The following is a 15,293-nucleotide window of genomic DNA, read 5'->3' as shown; positions in this document are numbered from 1 at the left end:
AATAGTCTCTCGCCACGTGGTACGCAAGTGCTATTTTCTAGCCGTCGAGCGCGCAGAGACTAGGGGAGAAAGTATAGAGCAGACAGCGAGTGACGAAGGTCGATTGTGACGAGACCATCACTAGAGCTACCGCGAACCAAACAACGTTTTCAAAGGTTCGGCAACCATGGAGACCCTATTTCTCAAGAGTCAGCGCGCATGCAGATGGGCCACAGAGAGAAGAAGGGGCGGCGACAGGATGTTAGCGTGCCGAAGCTATAGGTGCCTGACGTCACGCTCCCTCCTTGTTTTGAGCCATGCTTATTAAAGGGTTGCAGAAAATAGCGCATCTTGTGTTTTCCGCACCGAAAAATTGCGGAGCATGTGTGCAAAGGTAAACCCAGGTGCCACACAGAAACGAGGCTGTGAAACACAACACAGAAAAACGTTCGTCGACTGCACTAAGGGAGTGGTATATTCTGTTCCACTTCAATGCGGCAGAAACTATATCGGACAGACTGGACGATGTTTGAATGAAAGATCAAAGGAGCACGACTATAACGTTTCAAAAGCAGTCGCCGGACACCTTGGGATACATTGTAGAGATTGCAGATGTCGGCCATTCTTTAAGAAATGCAAGATTGTGAGCAAAGATGGCAGCCAAATGACGCGAGAAATAATAGAAGCCGTTGAGATTACACGTTTGGGAAGTATGTGCGTGAACATGCCATCACTCTCCCTTAGTGCAAAGGAAATAGATTTCCTCACGTGCTAATCTGGAATTTTGTATCGTGGTTCCTTTTTTGCGATGTCAAAAATGATCACATGACAAAGCTGGCTTGGCATTGGTGGATGGCCATGTTTGTAAAAATCTTTTTGTTTTTGTCGTTCCCCCCCCCCCCCCCCGAGTATCTTCCAGTATTTATTCTATTGACAAGGGAATAAAACGATAGTTGCAAGTAGCGCTCTGTGGTGTGTGTTTCTCTTGTGTGTGTGTCGTCCAAATGTTGCGCAATCGAGCCTCTAATATGCTATACCATCACGCCCAGTCTCAACCTTGGCGTAGAAACTAATTGCTTGCTTCTAATGCTCCATTTGTGCTTTTAATAAACATCGCTTCATAATGCACTATTTCATGACAGAAACTTGCGAACTTTAACAATACTGGGATGCGAACATTGTTTGATATTAATTGTTATAACAGTTGTTCAGTATTCGAAAAATATTCGAAAAGTATTCGATATTCGATTTGATACGACTCGCTCATAGCAGTATTCGATTTGGATTGAGGGCGTTGCGTCCCTAGAAAACTTTTGATTGTCATCGCCGCCGTCATCTCCTGTGCCGCGTATAAAATATGTGGTTGGCTTTTCACCATAGCTTAACACCCTTGTAGTCGAGCCCCAATATTGGTAGAAAGACAATAAACGTATGCAGGATTTCTCAACTATCATGCACCAATGTTTTAACATATGCAGATGCCACGTAACTGGACAGAACCAAGGTAATGTTATTTGCTGTCGCTTGGAGATACTCAAATAACTTTTTGCATTCCGCCTAATTACATAGTTAGTCTTAATTAATCAACTTCTCAAATATAATAATTAGATGAAAAGTGTCAATGAGAAAATTGTAGAGCAAGATAAAAAATTCCCGATACAGCTTTCTGCTACTCAATACGTGCTACATAAAAGTGTTTTTCCGAGCGTGAAAGAAACCCGCGAATACACGCAAAGTGCCTCGAGCAGCCAGTCGCGCGGCAATCTTGCGTGTTTCGCCGTCTTCGTTCACACTCAGAAAACTACTTTTATGTGGCACGTCTTGAACAACAGAAATCTGTGTCGGGAGTTTTTCATGTTGCTCTACAATTTTCACGTTGACACTTTTCATCTAAATTAAGTTGAGTTACGTTGTTCGCGAATTATTATACATGTAGCACGCACCATCGCATACATTTTTTGGACATGTATACGTATGTTCTGCCTTGCCGCTGTCATATTACAAAAAACTGAAACGTGCCCATTGGCTGTCGCAGTGTTTTGCTTGCGGCTGTTTCTGTGCAACAATCGCAGGATAAAAAAAAAAAGATCGACGATTTTGATACTCCCTAATGCGAAATTTGAACGCAGCTGTATATACGTGTTTTCATTTCGCGATATATTGGCTGGCGCGGACATTTTGTCCCGCGCGGCACGTTGCAAACGGAACGAAGTGTGGCGCGATTGCCTCGCTAATCGTGACGCGTAGACGCGATTCACAGCAGCCGCCACAGACAGATACTTCCGCTCATGCAGCGCTTTGTTTCCATACAGACGGCGCCCGCTACTCTGGCGCCACCTCGCAGCCATCGTCGCCGCAAAGCCCGTCGTGCGCGGTACTACGTTTTTGATCTCACGCTTTCGCGATACCCTCATCCTCCGCTTTTCACCTCGCGCTCTCTTCGCTATTGCCGTATTTCATCCGCGCTCCACGTTCGCTCTTTCATCCTTGTTGTTGTGCTCGTTCGCTCGGTTACGAGAACGCCGAGGGACGACGCCGACGCTCGCCGCAGCAACGAATGCCTAAATACAGGTGTCAGCGCTGAAGCTAATCTGACCGCGCGGATTATATACAGTACCCCCGACTGCTAAAGATGTCGAAACGGAGGACTCGTCTAAATGTTATCTTGCGATTCTACCGCTCACCCTAGAATTTAGAAGCGCGCGAGCGCGGGCAACGTGTTTCTTTCTTCTTTTATTTTTCGTTTTTAGTTTCTGGAAACTAAAAATAAACGCCTGTGGTATATAGCCTAATTCGTCCTTTTCATGTGGATTACGTGAAGAGACGGACCTCACTTGCACGCGAATTCGCAATTTTCAGTTACTTAATAAAGTTCCTTTGTCCAGCTTTTAATTAAATAGCTCTAGGACGCATATTGACATTACGAAACTGGAGCCGAACAATTGTGCAATCATGTCCGCTTAGCCGAAATTATGAGACCAGCTTCAAGGTAACTGTCTCCAAAATGTATTACTAAGTACATTGGCGTTCCAGGTGGCAAACTTTTACAATCCTCCCTCGCCCATTCCGGGACAATGGTAAATGCAATGCCAATGCATTATTCGGCAGATTTTGCGGACGGGAATCTCGAAACTGGTGCTCGCCTCGGAAGTTATCCACAGTATATATCAATTTATTATTACCCGCATTCATGTCTCCAATCGTAGCATATATGTGCCCTAAAGGGAATAATTAGAAAGGTAGTCAGTGAATATTTCTCATTAGGTACTTGGTCATTGTGATTTACCATGCAAGTGTTGTCTGCCTCTTCCAGTAATCCAGCTGAGAAGGTAGAAAACCGCTGTGAAAGGTGAAAAAATGTACGGCCTAAAAAAAAGATACATCTTTCAATTCTAGGACGAATGATTTGGCTTTGACGAAAGTCTCCTTTGTTCTTCTTCATATATTTTGTGTTCCGAAATCTTTGTTTACAAACAGAAGCACGATTAAGCTGTCTTCTTGACTCAATAAGATAACAGAGCTGAAGTGTGTCTAGACGAGAGGGTCGAGTTGGTAACTTAACACTGCAAAAGACAGCGCTAGAAGGTCTGGACGAAGGTTGCACTTGTGCACTTGACCACGTAGCAGGGGTTTGGTATTCCAGGCGAAGCTTTAGACCGAGAATTTGGGTTCTCTGCTGCATTCAGATGCCCGAAAATTCACCATGGCATCGCGTACTGTGGCAACATCTGACCGGGTCTAGGAAATTGTCAGTTAGGTTATAATATATATAGCTGCAATGCACTCGGAAATAGAAGATCCGGCCAGCTGGCTTTCACAGAATTTTTATGCACACAAATGGTTCTCGCCGATTCTACTCAATGGACGAGGAAGACAGACAAGTTCGGATAATTGGATAATTGAGCGTCTTGTAGGGCTGATTTTCAAGAGATAGTTGGGGTGTGCGAATTTTCGGAACTTTCGAGTAACGGATCGAGTAGTCACTATTCGTAAATGCGAATCTTTTCTTTTTTTTCGAATACATTTTGAATATTTCAAAAGGTCAAGTGCTGCCAGGATGAAAAGCACTAAATTAGAGCAAAAGTATTGTAAACTTTCACCTCCGCGGTCGTACTATAGACTTAAAACATGAGAACTTGCATAGGGAAGCAGGCTACGTCAAGGCTGCACAGCGATCATTCGTACTCTCTGAAGAGTACTGTGCATGCGAAGAAACTGCTTGTTTGCCTTTATTGCTCCATTTATGCTTTTAATAAACAACCCTTCATAAAGTGCTATGTAATCACAGAAACTTACGAACTTTAACAATACTGGGATGTGAACATTGTTCCAAATTATTTGTGATAGCGGCTTTTCATTATTCGTAAACTATTCGAAAAGTATTCGATATCTCATTCCATTCGCTTTCGGCACTATTCGATTCGGCCTGAAAAATCACTATTCGCACTCCTCTAAAAGATAGTTTTGTGTTTGCCTTAATCATCCAGTTTATTCAACAAATGGTCTAGTTCGTATTAGTACGATGAAGTCTGTGACTATATGGGGTTGCCACTTTTCCCGGGAAAAAACTGAAAAAAGGGGAAGGGGCCGTGTTTTTTGTGAAAAGTACTGTAGGCGAAAATGCAAGCAAATTGATAACAGAATGGTGATGCACAGAGCGCACACACGTTACGTGAGTGAGATTTATTGAAAGCCATTATATAGAACTTGGTACACATTTAAAACCTTAACGCTGTTACACATGATTTGTTCGTAAGGCATATCAGTAGCCTACGAACGACCAATCAATATGTATAGAAGTCTAGATGACAACAAATGCTCCCGGTTGGGTTTCACTTTAGATGCATATTTCTCGTTTGATTTAGCTGCTGTATGGAACTGCTGTAAAGAGCTGCTTGTTTTGTTTGACGATCTTTAAGAAATAACTGCAGCTATATTGGAAATTGGAAGATGGGTGAAAGGATCAGTTTCGGAACCTCGGATAGAATTATGGTGAAAATATGCTCTCGGAGTGTAGAAACGCTCTTCCCGACTCTACCTGGGACAAGTGGGAGAAATCCCTCAGAAGCTCACTACTTGCTGACCATACGTGGAAGACGCCCGCTGCGCGCTAAGCTCATCCTGCAGGACCATAATAAAGTTTTTCAGTCCAATATAAAAGAATTGAAAATGAATCTACTGGCGAGAATTCAGCTGTCTGCTATGTATCAATGGGCCCGACAAAGCATTTGCAATGCAGCTCATTATATTGTTCCCACTTAAGGAGTGCCTAAATATTGGCAAATGGCGTGCCGTCGTAGTGGTTGAACCGGCAGCCAGCACAGCGAAGAAAAAAAAAATCATGTGGATCCCACGCACTGTGTGAATCGATGTAGGTGAAGCTTTCTGTGCTGTTTGCATTTATTGACAATAATTAGCGGTGATGTTGCCAGTGAATGTTTAATTTCTGCAGCGTTTAGTGCAATGCGAGAGCAATGAGTTGATGTTAAACGTTACCTTGCGTGCACCACTGCTGTTTGTCTGCCTAGTACACAGAACACGTAGCGAGACGTATTTGCTTGAGGCGTTGTGCGCATTGTTCATAACCTCCGCGAAGGTTAGCAATGTCATTGCCTCACACGACACATCCCATCGTGGCAACAGTGTAAAAGGTTTATTGAATTATTTCTCAGTACGTGACAAAAGCACAATCTGATCGTGAGGCAGGCCGTAGTGGCGTACTCCGGATTAATTTTGGCTTTCTGAGGTCTTTAACCTGCACCTAAATCTATAGTACACGAGTATGTTTGTATTTCGCTCCTGTCGAAATACGGCTGCCGCGATCGAGATCGAAGCCGCGACCTCGAGCAACGCCATAGCTGCAAAGCTGCCGAGACGGGCCCAGAAATGTTGATTTGACGTGCGGCCGCTTCCTTAGTGTGGCCTAGACGGTTGTCCGCTTGACAAATTTGCACGATGTTTATTTTTCAGAAATAGCAGAAACGTACCCTACCGTAACTTGAACCTAAATTTATCCAGTTCGTCGACAACCGTTGTCGTGTCTAGTAGTAGCGTTTCTTTGCCTTCTTACGTCGCATTTTCCATCTTCCACTCTCCCCGCGTGTATGGTTGCTGCGAGCGAACAGTGGTGGTTTGGTGACTGTGCCGGTTCTACCCCCGTTCTCTGCCTCCTCTCCTTAGCTCCTTTCTACCATTCTGTCTATCTCGCCTCTGGAGTGTTGCGCATTAATACAAAGGAAAACACTGCAGTTTTGCATAGCTTTTGCGCGTGGTCACGGATGATTATAGCCGTTGGGAGAGTATTGTGGTGGCGCCTATAGAGAATTTCAGAGGGCATTGGAATGACCGCCGACTGAAAGGTCCAAACGAGCTTCTCGCGTCGAATTTCCTCCTTGCCACGCTCCTACTAAGTATATACACGCTCTGGATCACCCCCCGACCCGGCGTACAAGACATCGACAGCAGTAGCAGCAGCAGCAGCAGCGGAAAAGCTGAAGGAAGAGGCAAAGGAAGCTTCGCCTTACAGTTTAGCTGTGCCTGTAGAAAACCGGCCAGGTAGCAACCATATATGTGACGGCACACAATGACGTTATCGCCGTTGTCACACAAGTGATAAACATATATTAAGTCCTTTAGATGACATTTTTTCTGCTAATGCTAGACTTTTCGCAGTAAAGCGTGGATATGTTGGAAAAGTTTCAATGAGCGAGGTATAGGCTGATTTTCGTGAGATAGTCAGGTATTTACTTTTCCTTTTCTTCCTTCCTTCCTTCTTTCATTCATTCACATTCGTTATCGTCTTTTCAAGATGGCGAACAGTATGTGCAGCGCACCGAGTTTCGCGACCAGCATAATTAAACAGCCCCGCTGTTGACTCCGCTGCTTTCGCCGTGGGCATCGCGTGTCGTCTACTCGCGGCGGTGGCGCCCACGTCGTGCGCCCGCGTGGCGGCGCTGCCGTCATCCGCCGCTGTCTCTCCGGCGTCGCTCCATCCTTCCTCCCGGCATCACCAGGATGAGACGGTCGGTCGCCGCCACTCCTCCCGCCAGGGCCGCCGAATGCCCCCTCCCTGCTTCCCCGTTCCCGATCTCCACCCGCTGTCCCCACACGGTGAGTCAGTCACTTGCGAATATCACCTGTCTGTGTGTCTCATCGCCTCACACTCGCATGTCCTGCAAGCATCGTTTTCAGACACTCTATTGATTCTACGGCTAGCGCGTCGCTCCTCTTTATGTATGAACTATTCTTCGTCATCTGTTCCCTCCGCAGGAGTCGACTCGGGTTGTTAGCACAAACTGATTGCTCCTTGACTCAGCTTTCTTGCAGACAGACGCGCACATTTAGTGATGCGGCCGATGCCATAGCAGCACGGCTGACGCTTGTGTCATCGCATAAATATCAGTTTCTTTGTGAAACATCTATCATTTAAGACGTAAAGATGTAGTACGCAGTATGTTCCTTCTCCATTATAAATTAGATATATTTCAGCAGTAAATAAATCGTTATTTAATGTACACCTATTCGCTCTAACGCATCTAAAATAAAACAATCTAAGTCACTTTGACGGTAGTCGAGCCAGACTCACTAAATAGTATCACGTTTCTTTTTCATTCTTCACGTGTTATGTGAAACATCTGATGCGGTAAATGGGATAAGAGTACCAACTTAGCGTGCGGATTCTGCCGGATTAATTCGTAATACGTTATCGAATGATTGAAACAACTGGGCGAATTTGTGCACCCTTAAATTCAAAAAGGCAGTACATTCCTTAAACGTTCTTGTACAGTATGCTACAAGTTCATTGAAATGTCACGGTTTCACGGGAATCGGAGGAGACAGACTATTTACGTACCATCGTCTTGATCGCTTTAGTAACCTTTTAGTAGTTGAGTTCGGGTTTGTTGTAGACAGCGGATATCTCCATTTTTTAGCTTACTGGTCAATCTTCAAAATCTTCCTGTTTTGGGGATATGACTTGCAGAGCATTGAAAGCTCGTCACCTTGCACCACATCATCCCCGCTAACACGTCGACGGGCCACTCACTTGGAAGTTGTGTCGACTGTGGAAGGAAAGGTGATCGTACTGACGTCCAAGAAACGGCTTGAGCGCGCTTGTTTCACATTGTTTCTGGTAGTTGTGTACTGGAGTCGAAAAAACTAAAACGAACTTCTCGTACTTTGAAAGCGCTCTAGATGTAAATAATAGTTTTTCCCCATTCTGAAACAGAAAATTAGAATGGTTCATTCAGCGTCATTTCTATTGTTGCGGACTTCCCTTCCTCCCTCTCCCGTATCTCTCTCTCTCTCTCTCTCTAGTGCACGATAACTGTTACATGAAGTCAGTATTAATCAGTGACTTCGCCTTGCTGGACAGTCCATCGCAAGCTTAGTCATATGTCCCTCCTGCCGGACCTCTCTCTCTAGCCATACACTTATCGGGATAGAGAAAGCAGAGGTATATAGTTATGAGCGTTTCTTCAGGGTTGGGTTAGATGGACATCTCCTGCGGCGGGCGCTGCGACTGTCTTGCTGCCAAGGCGGACCGCCCACAGCAGCAGGGGCGCTACCAATAGAAAAAACAGCAAACCGCACACATAATCCAATGGTATCAAGCAGCATTATCGCCGCGTTCGTCATGAAGGACTGTAGACCTGAGCAGATATGCCACCTAATTGACAGCCGTTTAAGAGAGAATCCTCTGCGAGCACTGATCCAGAACCTTCTGTTCTGACAAGGGATGACTGCCCAGTCTGTCAAACATGTTTCATGGTGCTTGACTATAAATTGGACAACAGCCCGGCCTGCTGTGACGAGCAGCGCATGTCTGAACAGCGCGTGTCAGAGCATACTTTAAAGTATGCGAAGATCTCGTCAGAGCAGCGCGTGTCACGTGGGGGCTGTCGGCCATTTTAAATTGAAGTGAATACGAGTTAGTAAATGTTACTCCCAGCCGCAGACGGGATATCGTGGACTGTTGTCATCGTGGTAGTTCAAGCGGATGGCGCAATGGTGAATCAGAGGGAGCGAATAGCCGAAGAGAGACCGCGAAAATGTTACAGTACACCACACGGTAGACTTCTGCTTATACAATGATATACGTATATAACGCTAAATTGGGTAATCAAAACCATGAACATTTCCCATTTCAAATTAAACGTGTGTCCTTTCCAACATGTTCGTGCGGCCATGACAACGAGGATGTATGTTACTTACTCCTCGACTGCCCCACGCGCACTACACATAGACAGTGCTTAGAACACCAACTGCATTTAGTTTACTCACATAGGCCTTTTTCATTTGCTAATGTGTTGGGCCCATGCCTATCAAAAGTGAATCACAAAGCAATGAAAGCACTTAAGCGCTTCTTTGAAGACGCTGGCAAATGTGATGAAAATTGACTCCACATGTGTAGGTTAGTGTATCAATCGTGCGTTTGTAATTGCGCCTCATTCGGGCTCCTGAAACTAGCTTATGTAGCTCAACTATACGAGAACGTCAGACCTTTCGAGGGGACTTCTATCTATAGTATCGAACTGTCGACACGAGTTCTTGATTTATTTAATTATTATTCATTGCAAGAATATATATTTGTTTGTTTCTTTATTATTATTGTACTTTATAACCACGTTAGAAAGGGTAGCCTTAGCCAGTGAACGGCAATTCCTCTAAATGAATAATAGAGCTCATAACTGCTTATAACATACCTCTCGTTCAATTCGCAATTGCGCTTCTCTGCAATGCACATCTGCCTAACTAATGGCGGCATTGGTCGGGGCTCAAATGAAGAAATAGCACTCGCTGCGCATGCTTTATGGTTTAATCACTAGAGTCACGTCTTCATTTTCCAAGTCACAAGACAAGCAAATTGCGCGTAGCTATTTTTGCTCAGGGCAAAAAATGACTACGCCGGCCACCAGTTTGCCAAACTTCGCGAGAGCTAGCTTTACGACCATGAAAAGGACCCATTAAGATTATAAACAGTAAGAAAAGATCAACGGACGGATCAAGTATGCAACAAGAGTGCTGCAGCATCTGCTGTTCTTCTCGCGAAGTTTATTCTTATTTATAATCAAAGTTGTTGTTATGATCACTGCCTCACCTCACGCGTTAACGCTGGCTCTTTGTTGGCATGCTTCACTGTACGTAGCTTCTGTGGTGCCGGGCAGGCTCCTTACTCTTCCTTATTTACTCTTCAGCGCTTCCTATATATACTTCGCAGCGATTAGCGGACTTTTTATAACGCACTGCCTTGTGGACAGTAAAGTTTCAATAACCGGAAGGAGTGCGAGGAGCATGAACATCCGGGAAGCGGAAATTGTTCTCAGAGGAAGTAAGATCTTCGGTTGTTTGCCCGCACTTGATGAGCTTAGCGATAAGCTCGCCACAACACGTTTTACGCGCTCTGTGAACCGAAAGAGGTTTGCCCCGTTTTCGATTCGCGCATCGTAGAAAAGAAAAAGTGGCTGGATAAGCTGGCTATACCTCGATTCATTCTTTTCTAATACGTATATGCATACGCGTTGATATGACGGTGTCCAGTTCCTTTGGGATCGAGACGCTGGCTGCTCTTCTTCACGTTGACCTGTGTGAAGGGCAGAAACTCCCGCAAACATCGCAAGCAAAGGAAGAAAAAGAAAATGTCGTTGGAGGACACCGGCATATCGAAAAGCAGGACCTTCAGAAAAGGAACCAGCACACAGCGAATCACCCGGTTCTGAAGTCAGTTACTGCGACAGCAGTAGGCTGTCTCAATGGACACCGTCATCATCTCAAGATACACAATCAGACATCATCACTCAGAGTCTGCGTAGCGCGTAAAAGCATGCACAAATCACCAAGCGCAAGCGCAATAACGCAATGGTTAGCACGCCAGGCTTTCACGTGTACATTGCCGCATTGACATGAGTTGAGAGGTCGGCAAAAGTGTTTATATATATATATATATATATATATATATATATATATATATATATATATATATATATGTATCGCACAGCGTTGTCTTCGCCATATGGTGTGTGTGGGGGGGGGGGGGTCTGATGATGAGGTATCCTGACAGTGGCGACAAGACGACGACGCAGTAACGGACAGGGACAACAGTACAGAACAAATCGAGTTGGTTTCACTTTACCTCTGTTATAGTCTGAAGCAAATCCCGCGCGACTGCTGGAAGGCGTATAAGCCGCTGTATTGGCAGCAAGTGCCAGTATATAGACGGAACAGTAATGACTGCGTTGTCTACTCTCGTCAGCAAAAGTTATGCGACCTCTATTTTTTTTTATATGGTCTTCAGACCATAATACGAAGGAACAAAAACTGGGAGTTGTCAAAGTATCCGGTTAGTTTCACTTTACCTCTGTTATAGTCTGAAGCAAATCCCGCGCGACTGCTGGAAGGCGTATAAGCCGCTGTATTGGCAGCAAGTGCCAGTATATAGACGGAACAGTAATGACTGTGTTGTACTCTCGTCAGCAAAAGTTATGTGACCTCTATTTTTTTTTATATGGTCTTCAGACCATAATACGAAGGAACAAAAACTGGGAGTTGTCAAAGTATCCAGTTGGTTTCACTTTACCTCTGTTATAGTCTGAAGCAAATCCCGCGCGACTGCTGGAAGGCGTATAAGCCGCTGTATTGGCAGCAAGTGCCAGTATATAGACGGAACAGTAATGACTGTGTTGTACTCTCGTCAGCAAAAGTTATGTGACCTCTATTTTTTTTTTATATGGTCTTCAGACCATAATACGAAGGAACAAAAACTGGGAGTTGTCAAAGTATGCGCAAGCATGGTGCCGCTTGCTCCAATCTCCCCGCAGCCCGGTGTCATTATCAATGTTTATGAAACTTGATCCGACCAGGTGCTGCGACGACACGAACTGCTGCCGACGGCGGCGCAAGGTGAATTGATGACGCAAGCGAACTACTGCAGCTGGCGGCGCCAGGTGCGCTGATGACGTTCCGATCATTATAAGCCGTTATCGATCACTATAAGCCGTTATCACTCTTTAGCCCCTTATCCATCAGCGTCGATCCATTATCAACCGTACTCCGGCTGCGGCTTCAAAGGCCTGTGTTCTTGCCGCTTATTTCGCGTTGAAGCGAGGCGTGTGGGCCCCGTCTTGAAAGCGATCTGCGATGGGGACACAGCGCGCCGAGTGCTGATAGCTTCGTGCGCGATGTATTCTCGCCACTTAGTTCCCGTTGAAGCTCCAGGAATCACGAAGGTGAATTCGCTCGCTGCTGCGGGCCCTATTTGAAAACGATCGTTTTACGTCATGGACGGGTGGACGGGTTTCCTGGTTGGGTAGGCGTAGAAATGCTCATGCATTTAAATAGAAAGAAAGCATGTGGCAACATCGATGTTCCACTGCAAATAGGGTAAAAATTTAGCTCAGAACTATTTCCGTGGATGTACAGCGATCATGAATAAAACTGAGCATTGGCACCGCAGTGTTCCCGCGGCGTTCCTGCGGGAACTCGGTGCCAATGGCCTTTTTTAGGCCACCCGTGTAGAATAACGTTCGTCGCGCTGAGTTAGGGTAAAGCTGCTGGAAACGGGATTGCATCGAGGCGCAGGAAATCGTCCGTGTCGCACGGAGACCTTTCCGCTTCAGCTGAAAGGGCCCAACCAGTGGCATGCATTGTAACGAGGGCTTTCGGCTGAAAGAGGAACCCAGTGAAAACAAGGTCGTTGCGAGGGTTGCAACAAGACTCATTTGTGAAAGGGTCTATTGCTTCGCTCGTTTGGACGGCCACGCAAAGCATCGGCTACCAAATATAGGCTCCGAGGCATTCTCTGCCTAGAAAAATTATAGTGTGAAATCGATCGCGTACTGCTCGTTCTTTGAGAGAAGAGTATACACTAATTTATTGTAAAGCGCTTCGTCAGTCTGCAGAGCTATTAATAACTAAATTCTGGGGTTTGTTCGTGCCAGAACCACAATCAGATTATGAGGCATGCCGTATTGGGGAACTCCAGATTAATTTTGACCGCCTGGGTTTCTTTAGCGTGCACCATACTCTTGGTACATGGTTGTTTATGCATTCGACCTCCATCGGAATACGGCCGCCGTGACCGAGATCGAACCCGAAACATCGTGCTCAGCAGAGCCACGTCATTGCCACTGTGCTACGGTGGCGGGTAATGCAGAGCGGCCACGAGCCCACGAGTGATTGTAGTGCGAAAGATATCACAACGCGTGATTTATTGCTGTCACTTGAGCTGCACAGAAAATAAACTTTATTTTTTTCAGAAAGAAGGCTTCAGTTAAAGCAGCAGAGCTACCGTGAGAGAAGTCTTGAATATGCATGAACCTGTATAGGTGCGGCATCGTGCAAGTATTACTCGGCAAAAACAAGAAAAAAGGAAAAGAAGAAACCCTGCAGATCCCATGCCCTGTGGGAATGGATGTTATGCGAAGCAATGTGCGGGGAGCCTACCTAGTTAAGGAAACGACCGTGAGAGCACCAAGACGTAGGCGGTTAGACAGATACCTTTAAAGTGGCAAATGTTCGCGAAGAAATGCTTCGCATTTTAAACCTTGTGCACCGTTGGCGTGCACATTTTGTGACAATTGAGAATACGAACAAGTGCCACCGGACACTTGCAAAGCACTATAAGGTGGCTCGATTCCGCAGCGAACTAATTTTAAGCAGCGCACGAAGATAGAAGTTCGGGGTTTTATGAAAATAGTGTTTTCTTTCATTGTAGCACTGAGCACGTGCTGGCGGGCGAGTTGGTTATGCATGCTTACAACGAAGGCGCCAAATAAAACAACGGACGAAGGAAGGAGACACGAGACCGAGCGCCTACGTGGTTGTCTCGTCTCTTTCCTTCGTCCGTTGTTTTATTTGGCGCCTTCGTTGTAAGCATTCATTGTAGGGGTTCTTGCGCTTAGAAAAGATGATAAAGCGCCAATGCTTACAAATAAACTATTATATGATAAAACGAAAACTTCTAAAGTGCTTATCAGCTTCCTGCGCGTCCCGCAACATCCTCCCAAAGTTTCCGTTCTCGTAACGCATCACAAAATCTATAGTGCACGTGTATGGGGGGGAGGGGGGAGGGGGGGGCGGTCGTATTATGTGATAATTTTTTTCCCTTCGATTCTACCGTACGTCGTACCGGGTGACCCATAATTGGCGATATACGAGAACGAAGCTTCGTGCAACCGAATGTCGAGGGGCGTAAGAAGAATGAAAATGTAACGATCATAAAATACAGAACCAGGTGCGGACAATAACCTGCTCCTGAGGCAAGGCCTTCGTTCAAGCCATGGTTGAGGGATTTCGACAACCACAGACAAACGTCTTTCATATAAGGTGCACGTCTCGGAGATAATATTTTATGATTAAGCGAGCGTCAGTTCGCTGGCTCGACTACGGCACGCCTTGTTTCAGGTCACCGATTGGTTGCACGCGGTTATCTACGTCAGTGTTTGTGTAATCTCGGGAACTTCTAATTTTGAAGGTCTCAGTACGCTGTAAGTATAGACCAGAAATCAAACCCGTCATGAAACGGGCTTAATCCTGACAGTAGACGACGGGGGGTCAAAATTAAGTGCGCGTGTTGTAAACACGTCTGCGAAGATAAAAGGTTCTGGTCTACAGGCCAGAATATAAAGAATCTTTTATTACCTCATACTCGTTGCCAGCGAACACCTCGACCCCAGCGGTCCAGAACTTTTTAATCAAAATTGAATCAAATGCCTCGTCCTACTCTTTGTTACGTTTGATATTGTTTCTTCGGAGTAGCAAAGGTAGCGAATGCATGTGATTTAATCTGCGCTCTTTGCTTACAAACGCGCCTTTTTGGACGAATTAAATCCATCCTATATATATGTACTGCAGGAACGGATATCCTTTTTTTCTCTTTTTTATTCGCTTGTGCACACGGCACGGCATAACGTCAGTATGAAACTAAATGTAAGCATAGGCCCGTTTCATAGAGATACTGCAATAGTGACATATAAAATGTGTTGTCCATAATCCATCGTTCATAGTCCTCAGCTTAATAATAATAATAATAATAATAATAATAATAATAATAATAATAATAATAATAATAATAATAATAATATCAATTGGTGAAATTTCAACCCATTCATTTCATTTATCTGCCAAGAGCAACTCGTTACTTGGTCTTATATCTTTTACATTTCTGCGCCAATTTAACAATATTATGAACTCTTCTGGCAGTGTACTAGACCTATGGTTTAGTAGCGCAGAAGCTGTGAATGTGTCCTGTGGCGACTTTCCCCTTGTTAAGTCCAGATATATATCATCTCCCGCTTCGTATTTCATCACAATTCGCG

General features: G+C 45.1%; 1 protein-coding gene across 1 annotated transcript in view; it reads left to right on the top strand.

Moving 5' to 3' along the window:
• The first annotated feature begins 6,986 nt into the window (after positions 1–6,986).
• The window catches only part of LOC126535855 (beta-1,4-glucuronyltransferase 1-like), a 40,450-nt gene continuing 32,143 nt past the window's right edge, over positions 6,987–15,293 (top strand). The window contains exon 1 of the mRNA XM_050182693.2: positions 6,987–7,089. The gene's annotated coding sequence lies outside the window, so the exon portion shown is untranslated. The remainder of the gene's footprint in view (positions 7,090–15,293) is intronic.

Source organism: Dermacentor andersoni, chromosome 4 (genome assembly GCF_023375885.2).
Source record: "Dermacentor andersoni chromosome 4, qqDerAnde1_hic_scaffold, whole genome shotgun sequence".
Classification (NCBI taxonomy): domain Eukaryota; kingdom Metazoa; phylum Arthropoda; class Arachnida; order Ixodida; family Ixodidae; genus Dermacentor; species Dermacentor andersoni.
This window is presented reverse-complemented; position numbering and strand designations above follow the sequence as displayed.